Source organism: Zingiber officinale, chromosome 1A, assembly GCF_018446385.1.
Source record: "Zingiber officinale cultivar Zhangliang chromosome 1A, Zo_v1.1, whole genome shotgun sequence".
In the NCBI taxonomy this organism is placed as follows: domain Eukaryota; kingdom Viridiplantae; phylum Streptophyta; class Magnoliopsida; order Zingiberales; family Zingiberaceae; genus Zingiber; species Zingiber officinale.
The window spans coordinates 105,753,087-105,761,890 of NC_055987.1; the positions used below are offsets into that span (position 1 = coordinate 105,753,087).

Below are 8,804 nucleotides of genomic sequence, written 5' to 3' on the forward strand. Positions count from 1 at the left end.
TGTAACTCATGACTGCATCACATTGTTCAAGTTGATTGATTTGTGCAGTGATAGCTCCCAATGGACATGAGTCATTTGAATGCTCTGAACTCCCACATACTTCACAAGATGTACTCATAGCATTGACCATATTAACACTAGTCCCCATATTCTCAAATTTCTTTGTAAGAGCGTCCAATTTTGCAGACAAAAGAGTGACTGCATCTACATCAAACTTCCCTGATGCTTTAATTGTTGGGTTTACAGAGGAATAGCCACCACTTCTTTCATTTGCCCATTGATGATGATTTTGTGCTACACTTTCAATGATTTCTTCGGCTTCATCTAAGCTTTTATTCATAAGTGCCCCTCCAGCAGCTGAATCAAGGGACACTTTGGTATGATAATTGGTACCATTGTAAAAATTGTGCAACACTAACCATCTCTCCAACCCATGATGTGGGCATTGTCTTAGCATACTATTATATCTATCCCATGCTTCAAAAAGAGATTCTGAGTCAGTTTGCTTGAAGCTTGCAATTAAATTCCTCATATGAGCTGTTTTGCTTGGTGGATAGAACTTATCAAGAAACTGTTGCTCACACTGCTCCCAAGTGGTGATGCTATTAGGGGCCAAAGAATTCAGCCATTGCTTTGCCCTATCTCTTAGAGAAAACCCAAATAATAATAATCTAACCGCATCTGAAGGAACTTCATTCATTTTCATGGTACCACATATTTCATAAAAGACCTCTAAGTGTTGATTAGGGTCCTCATGAGGTCCTCCACCAAATTGGTTCTGCTGCACCATAGATATGATTGCGGGTTTGATCTCAAAGTTATTAGCTTCCACTGAAGGTCATGAAATACTAGATCGAAAACCTCTCGCATAGGGTGCTGCATAATCCTTAAGTGGTCTATTTGCCATATTCAAATGTTCATGTTCTTCAATTTGTCTTTGCAGAATTCTTCTTTTATGGAAAGTTCTATCAATCTCAGGGTCAAAAGGAAAGAATTCCCCTGCAAAGTTAGATCTTCGCATACACAAGAACAAGATAGCAGATAGCAATTCGACACAAAAAGAAAATTAGAAGAATCAAAAATTACAGAATTGAATTTGTACAAAAAGAATTAACAAGAAGTGAAAGTTATACAAGAAACTAAAAAAAAAACAGAAATCTAATGATTAGTTACAACTATGCAATATGAAAGGAAAACAAATGTTATGTTTAGTCTAACTCAATTGATAATTCCTAATATTATAGCGCAGTCCCCGGCAACGGCGCCAAAAACTTGTTACTCTCCGCAAGTGTACGGAAATGTCGCAAGTAATATAAAAGATTATCGTATCCACAGGGACTGGAATAAGCACTAGAAATGTCTCAAAGCGAATTAGCTAAACAACTATCCAATCGTTTCAAAAGCAAAGTAAAGGTAAACAAATCTAATATTAGAGATCAACAAACAAGAGTTTAGTGTTTTGGGTTATGATAAAGGGAAATTCTAGGAGTTTTGGTTTCTTTGTAAGATTTCTTGAATGTAAATGGTTCACCAATCCTTATTCCTCAATTTCCAAACATGTAGAAAGTTGCCGGTTCCCTCTTGTAATAGACAACCTGCTAAGGACTGAGAAATGTATCTAAATAGGACTAATTAGACATGAACTTACGTTGTCCTTACACAGAAGCGCACCTATTACTATGCCTTCCTCGGATATCAACATAGAAGCCCACAACTTATTAACCTATAAAGATACAAGAAGCTAATCATAGAATCCATCCTACTCTCTTGAATATTCCTATTTCCTCTTCAAGATTATCTCTCAAACGTCCTTACACGGGCTTGCACCTGTCACGTGGATCCCTCGGATGATCGAGTGAGAGTTTATCTTTACAAAGTCCATAAGAAATCCAAACAATCAATCAAGAATGAGAATTAAGCACAAATCACCATCAATCATTCAAGATCTAATTGATACAAGCAAGATAATGTCATTGAAACAAGAAAATGGCAAATCCATAAGAGATTACATCAATCCATCATACAAATACTCCCTTAATCCTAGAATACAAGATCTACTCCATGAATCGAGGAGGAAAACCCGAAGAAATAGAGATTACAAGCATTCCTTGAATCCCCCAATCCAAGAAACCAAGAAAAGGGAGAAAGAGAAAACTTATCTACAAAGAAGCTTCGTCTTCGGATCCAATCCACGCTCCGGAGTCGAAATCGTCGAGATCTCCCTTAGAATCACCCAGAAATCCTCCCAAGAATGGTAGGAAACCACCAAATCTTGCTTTCTCCCAAAGGGGGAGAGATCCCCTTTTAATTCATGAAGAAGGGTTTAAATAGAGGAGGGAATCGGGCGCCACACGGCCCCGTGACACGGCCGTGTGAGATTCACACGGCCATGTCCAGTTCCCTCTCTGCCAAAGCTGCACGGCCGTGTGACTCCACACGGCCAGAACCCTTCTGCTCTCTGGAAATGCTACGGCAGTGTGGTGCACACGCCCACCGCTGGTCTGGAAGTCTCACACGGCCGTGTAGATCCACACGGCCCTGTAAGGCTTCTGCTCTGGTTGGCTTCAAATCTTGACACGGCCATGCGAGGTTCACACGGCCATGTCATCTTCCTCTTCTGTTGGTGCCAAACTCCACACGGCCCGAGCTCCATACCAGTGTAGGGCCGTGTGAGGTACACGGCCCGGTGCTTTCTCCCTTCGTTTCCTCCAATGCATGCCCAAAGATGTAGATTCTTCACCAAATCGACTCCTGTGTACAGAAAATGCACAAAAAGCAGATCTCCGAACCAAAAGAGTAAATATGCTAAAAGGAAAGCTAGAAGTATAAAAATGCATAGATCAAGCATGCTCAAAGTATGTAAATGTGCGTAAAAACATGCATAAAAGAGTATATAATCTACGCACATCAGGGATGAAAAGAGACATCGCTAGATATGTCAGTACCTGTCTGACCTGCCAGAGAGTCAAGGCAGAACGCCAGAGACCAGGAGGAGTTCTGCAGCCCATTCAGATTCCAGAGTGGAAGTGGGAGGATATTTCTATGGATTTCATAGTGGGACTACCCAGAACCACGAATGGTTTTGATGGCATCTGGATAATAGTCGACAGGTTGACTAAATCAGCCCACTTCTTAGCTATCAGGATATCCTACTCCATGGAGCAGCTAGCTCAGTTGTATCTCAAGGAGATTATTAGATTTCACGGAGTCCCACGGACCATTATTTCAGACAGAGACAGTAGGTTCACATCACACTTCTAGGAGTGTGTACAGTCAGCGTTGGACACTAAGTTAAAATTTAGCACAGCTTTCCATCGTCAGACGGATGGTCAGACGGAGTGAGTGAATCAGGTACTCGAAGATATGCTCTGAGCATGTGCCCTGGACTTCAAGGGAAGTTGGTGCAAATATCTGAGTTTAGCAGAATTTGCATACAATAACAGCTATCAAGCCACTATCGGTATGGCACCCTACGAGGCTCTCTACGAGCGGAGGTGTAGATCTCCAATCTGCTGGTATGAAAGTGGTGAACAGAAAGAACTAGAACTTCAGACAGATCTAGTAGCAGAACCACAGCAGCTATACAGCAGATCCGCCAGAGGATAGAGACAGCTCAGAGCCGCCAGAAGAGCTATGCTGATACACGACGCAGACCCTTAGAGTTTTCAATTGGGGATTCAGTGTTCCTCAGAGTAGCTCCCATGAAGGGAGTAATGCATTTTGGGAAGAAGGGAAAATTAAGTCCCAGATATGTGGGACCATACCTTATCACTAGATGAGTTGGCAAGGTAGCATATGAGCTAGAGCTACCCCAGGAAATGTCAGCTATCCACAATGTATTTCATGTCTCTATGCTGAAGAAGCATATCCCAGATGCCACTCAGGTGATTGAGCCCCAGTCGGTACGAGTCCGCGAAGACCTCAGCTATGATAGTCGGCCTATTCAAATAATAGACCGAGCAGTTAAGAAATTGCGGAACAAGGAAGTACCATTAGTCAAAGTTATTTGGCAAAGTCACATAGCAGAGGAGGCAACTTGGGAGACAGAAGCCAGTATAAGACAGAAGTACCTAGAATTATTTAAGTTCGAGGATGAACTTTTTATAAGGTTTGGGGGATTGTAATGCCCGAAAATTCTCAAAATACTTTTATAAATATCCTAGTATTTTTCAAGAATTTTAGGATATTTTTATGGAATTTTTAGAATAGCGGAAGTAGCAAAAATAAATAGAAGCGTAAAATAGCCTACGCGGGTATTGAACCCGAGACCTACTAGACCTTATGCTTTAGGGATGACTCTAGTGACCAAGTGAACCCAGCAGGGCCGTGCTGAAAGAAAAGGGAATCAATTATATTTATGTTAGAGTTGGGCCGAATTACCCACTTAATATAAATAGGAAAATTATTAAGTGGAGAATTTTTTAACGACAATTCTTTTCTCCTCAAACCCTAGTCACGCCGCTCCTCTCCCTTCTCTTCTCCTCTCGGCGCACCAAGCCCCAAGGCTAGGGTTCTATCCCAAAGGCTCCAAGAACACCTTCCGGCGATGACTTCGGCACGAGGGCACTCCTCTTCGCGAGAAGAACACGTAGAAGCAAGAGGATCGTCGAGAAGATCGTTTTCCGGAAAAACCTAGCGATCAGATCGTAAGGAAAAACTAGCGCAGGATGTAAGAAACCCCTCACCTGCAGTATAAGTAGCTTTTCATATGTTTTATGCATTAGTTTCGTCATATGCAGAATTTTCAGTATATAGGGTGTGAATTAGCGCACACCAAGTGTTTGCTTTAATGCTTAGTTCAGTAAAATGGCACCATAGGTATTTCAATAGTTTCGATAAATACAGTAGAAGCATTTTATAGCACATTTAGTCTTGCTACAGCTTTTATGGGACTACGGTCCAATGGGTGGACTCCCACAGTCGCCTCTAGTTTCAGACAACCTAGTTCTAGGTTCAGATAACCTATTAAGAGCAAGGTAAAGTATATTAGCTACAAATCAGTATTTTACTTTTTAGTGGCACTGTACTGGACTTCAGTTGTCCATGGGCTAGGCTCCCATAGTCGTCCATAGGTTTAGATAACCTAGTAACTCTACTAAATTAATGGACTTCCAACCACGGGTCTAGTTAGGGATGCGCGCATAGCAAGTACAGTTGTCGAACCCATCAGCAGCATGATTAGTATTTTCATCTATTTATGATTAATAGTTTTTCAAAGCTTCACAATTTAGTATGTGATTACAGATCAGGATTTATATCAGCTTAGCATTTGTTTAGTTAATTATTGTATCAGTTTAGTTCTATCTTGTTGATATTAGAAGACCTTGCTATGATCAGCTTTTGTTTCTATGTTCTGTATGCCAGAATGCCATGCTTTAATATGTTCATCATATATTTCAAATAGCATGTTTTAAAAGCATAAATTGCATCGTATGCATGTCTTGTGAGGTAGATGGTTTCTTACTAAGCTCTCGAGCTTATAGATATTTCTTTTCCTTATACTGCAGATAAAGGTAAAGGAAGGATGGATTAACGGAGGCTGGAGGACAATGCTACAAAGATGTGCGTGGGCAGGAACATAGAATAAAGATCTTAGGGATCCAGCAAGTTTTGTTTTGAGCATTAAAACTCTATAACATTTTATTATTCCGCACCTTAGTATGTTAAATGCCATGAACTAGTGAATTATGTACGATGCTATGCTTGAAATACTAGTTGTTTGATATTAGGATGTTTCCCAGCCATTTAGAACTGATATATGTGATTTGAGCACGGAACAGTGCTGAAATCAGACTCCTGATACGAAATCAGAAACCGAAATCGATCAGCCGATAGATTGGAGGCTCTTCAATCGATCAGCGGATCGATTGGGCAACTTGTTCTGCGAACAGTAAACTCCTGGATCGTTCAGCCGATCGATCCGGTAGCGTTCTGTAGCGAACAGAGAGCTCTGGGATCGATCACTAGATCGATTGACTAAGTTGGATCGATCAGCCGATCGATCCATAAATTCTTCCGTGCACAGTAGCACGCTGAATCGATTAGTGAATCGATCAACCAGTCTGGATCGATCAGCTGATCGATCCGAACGAAGTTTCCGTATACAGTAGCAAACTGAATCGATCCACAGATCGATCCAGTAGCTGTCAATCGATTGAGTTCAATCTGAATCGTTTGGGAAGCTGGGTTTCGACCAGGAAACCTTGTAACTTAGCTCCTTGACCTTAGGGGATGTAGGATACGCCATGTATATCTTAGAATGCACCCCTTAGCACAGGCAAAACTAAGAAATTGCATTAGTTAGCAAATTCTTAAATTTGTTCAGTTTTTCGCACATTAAGAATAGTTTAGAAACAGCTCAATGTAACCCCCGACCTTACAGTTTAGCCAGTAAAAGGCGGAGCGTTTCAATAGCGGCTTATGTAAATGACACACATGATCCAGAAACTCAACATTGTGCACACCCAAAGATTGCACCATATAAATCTCCTCTTCAAGATGACCATTAAGAAACATATTGTTGACATCAAGTTGGCGAAGACACCATTCCTGATTCACAGCCAGACTAAGAAACAATGTGCATGGACTGAATGTATCATGAAAGTAAACACCAGGACATTGATGAAAACCCTTGGCAACAAGGCGAGCCTTATACCGAACAATTGAACCATCAGAATTACGCTTAATGCGAAACACCCACTTGTTACATATAAGATTTTGGTCTGGCGAAGGCAGGACAAGAGTCCAAGTCTGATTATGGAGATGAGCATCATACTCTTCATGCATGGCCTATACCCAATTTGGATCTTTGAGCACCTGCATGATAAAGGAGGGTTCACAGGGTTGTGGAAGGCTAGTATGAAGAAGATACTTTGGATTGGGTTTGTAGATGACATTTTTGGAGCAAGTTTGCATAGGATGTTGGTTTTGAGAAGCGAGAGGGGGATAGAGAGGCGATGTAACGACCCAATTATGGGGGATTGTCACGCCCCGGGGGAGTCTCTGTCCGAAGAAATTTCGGCAGCACCTCCCTTGTATGGGTGACAATCTGAAACATTTCTACAGAAATAATATACATCAGCCACAGGCGGCTAGAATATACACACAACCACGCAGTTATATGTAAAGCAGCCCACTCGGCTATACCAAAACCAAAACACAACGGAAAATGATAGAAACCAAATACAAACCAAAACACAAAACTGCTAGCCGGCTAGGCTTACACAACCAACAACCAATATAAAATACCACATAACAACATCAACGCTCCAGAAGCAAAACCAGAGTACAGAACTAAACACACTGATACATAAAACAAATAAAACTTTACAGAAACTATAGTCTTCTGATGTGACGTGGGAACCGGTAGCCAGGATTCTCCCAAGTGACCATAACAATCTGGTACCTGAAAAAGATAGTGTCCACGGGGGGTGAGTTCAACAACTCAGCGAATACCAATAGACATGCCTAGTAAGATATATCGAATAGCAATAAACATGGAATACAACTTCCTAATCATATATAGGAAAAATCCAAAACTGAAAGGTAACTGAGGAAGCTGTACTCACCAGGAACTCCTATCCAGAACAAAAGGGTCGTCAAACCGAGAGTGTCATAAATCCTGTATGCATGTCAAACATATGCATACAACCAAATGCAACAAATAAATGCAGCAAGCACAAGCAATAAATGCATCAATGCGTATGATGCCAATGACATGGTCACCCCTGACGTCAGTCAGCCATCTCACACACAATGGTGAGACCGAGTGGGTAGGGCTGTGACAACCGTGCACTCTGACGTCACTACTCCTGATGAGTGACCGAGTGGACGGTATGCTGTCGGAGTACACACATACTCCTACCCCAAATCATAAGTGGGGGAGCGCAATGCTCTCATCTCCCGATACACGATGACGGGGAGGGATCCCTGACGTGCTACCACGCTGCATCACACTACCCATGAGCGGACCAACGGAGCACCGACAAAGCCAAACTGACGTGCTACCACGCTGTGTCACGCTACCTATGAGCGGACCAACGGATCACAGGCAGCGATGAAACTGGCGATGTGCTCAACAATAATGGAGCAGACTATCGTGCAGCATGCAATCATGCGAATGGTGCATGATACTAAGCATGACAATATCCTGAACCAAATCCATATATATATAAAAATGTGAACCCTAGTACTAGTAAGTCAAATCCACAGATCTAGGGTATACAGGTCCTCTATGGCATAACAACCTAGGTCCTGAACATATCCACCTCCATAAAATATGTACCAACAATATACATGGATTAAAGCAAAAGGGTCTAGGTACACAGATCAGATATGATATAAAAACATAGGTACACATGCCAGATAATAAAAATCTAGAATCTAGTCCTAAACTCAGTAAAGCATGGTATATCACTTACTCTAGGAACTAAGGTACTCATGGCATTAATCACGAGGTATAAACTGTAACGCCCGCCCCTCCTGCTTGTGGATGCGGGTTACTTTACTTAACCATTTCTATTGCGGAAACATACATGCATATTAAAATTTCTTTCAAAAGTAAAACATTAGAAATATCTTGAAGTCATGCGGACAATAACATAACACACTTAGTTCATGTCATCATAACAAAATAACATAAGCAGGTCTTTTATTTATCTTAGCCGAGCCACCACCACACACATCTCCTTGCCTCTCTCGCAGCTCCCCTAAGTAATCCATTCTTTGCCTTTATCTGCGGTACAAGGAAAGTAAACTATAAGCACACAGGCTTAGTAAGATCCTTTCCTACTCACAAAATCCAT

General features: G+C 41.5%; 1 non-coding gene across 1 annotated transcript; it reads left to right on the forward strand.

The window, feature by feature from the left end:
• The first annotated feature begins 428 nt into the window (after positions 1-428).
• On the forward strand, positions 429-534 carry LOC122039316. The gene has a single exon (XR_006128165.1). It is a non-coding gene; the product is annotated as a small nucleolar RNA R71 (small nucleolar RNA).
• The last annotated feature ends 8,270 nt before the right edge of the window (positions 535-8,804 follow it).